Raw genomic sequence first — 1,163 nt, 5'->3', positions numbered from 1 at the left:
GATGACGGCTTATATTTCCAAACATTTTATTGCCTGTTGCGGTTCTCACTCCGTAAGCAATAATCCAAAACTCTTCAGAGTCGGATGGAATGGTTCCGAGAAGAGTTATTCCATGGGAAAGTTAAACGACTTAAATATTCAGTTTCCGCTGCTTTTCTTTCCTCCAAAGTCAAATAGTGAATTGGCAGGTCCCTGGAACTCGGCCTCTTGTGATTCACACACTTTTCTGGTGACAAAATCAAAGCTTTTTTAAAAATATTTAATTGACTAGGTAATCGTTTCAAAAGTTCTTCGATTAGGGTGATTAAACATTTTTGACAGTATTTTAATATGCTTCTTAAGTCAAGTTTATCACGCAGTTCATTAGCTTCATCTGTAAAATTATCGTGGAAAACTAAGTTTTGTATATTTTTATAATTGGAAAAAATTTATTTGAAGGTAAATTATCGGCAAAAATCGCCAATGGCAATTTCCTAAATGTTTACGCGCATTTATCAAAAAAATAAATCGCCAAATCTGGACACTGTGCTCATAAATGCCAACCACTACATTCATGCAGCTGTCTAGTACATATGCACTAACAACAAAACAAATGAACATATGCGTAAGTGCACACATTTTCGCACCTTTGATTTGCCTGCTTATTCCCGCTTACCGCAGCTTCCCTGCAGAAAATCTGACCAGCTCAGAACTAGCGTAGAACTAGACCTTTTGCCGACATTACTCAATACCCAAGCAATGCTTTCAACTGTCCAGTTTCACACGGCGATGTCATTGGCGGGGGCAATTGTCGCCTAGTGCAGTACTTTGCAACCAGTTTCTAACCGGTTCCGTTTTGGACAGTTTTTTTTATAAGAAAACGTATTTGAGATTCGATTTTTGGATATGTTTTTCGTTTTTTCTTTTCTTTTACAGATTCCATTTTTGTTACATATTTATTCGAGTGTCACTAACCCGCTCTGCATTCCTTTTGTATTAGTTCGGAGATAGTTCTGAGATATGTAGTTCGGAACTAGCGCTTTGTCAGATTGTCTCTAAATTTTACTGCAGCGTTGGTACATTGGGCACACAGCGAACATACACACAAACAGCCTTTTTTTGGAAAAGTCTCATTTTTATTTCACAAATTTACGTTATATTAGAAAATAACTAACTATTTTTTT

The sequence above is a fragment of the Rhagoletis pomonella genome, unplaced genomic scaffold (assembly GCF_013731165.1).
Source record: "Rhagoletis pomonella isolate Grant_MI unplaced genomic scaffold, Rhpom_1.0 Rhpom_scaffold_00015, whole genome shotgun sequence".
In the NCBI taxonomy this organism is placed as follows: Eukaryota; Metazoa; Arthropoda; class Insecta; order Diptera; family Tephritidae; genus Rhagoletis; species Rhagoletis pomonella.
Note: the sequence above shows the minus strand (reverse complement) of the source record.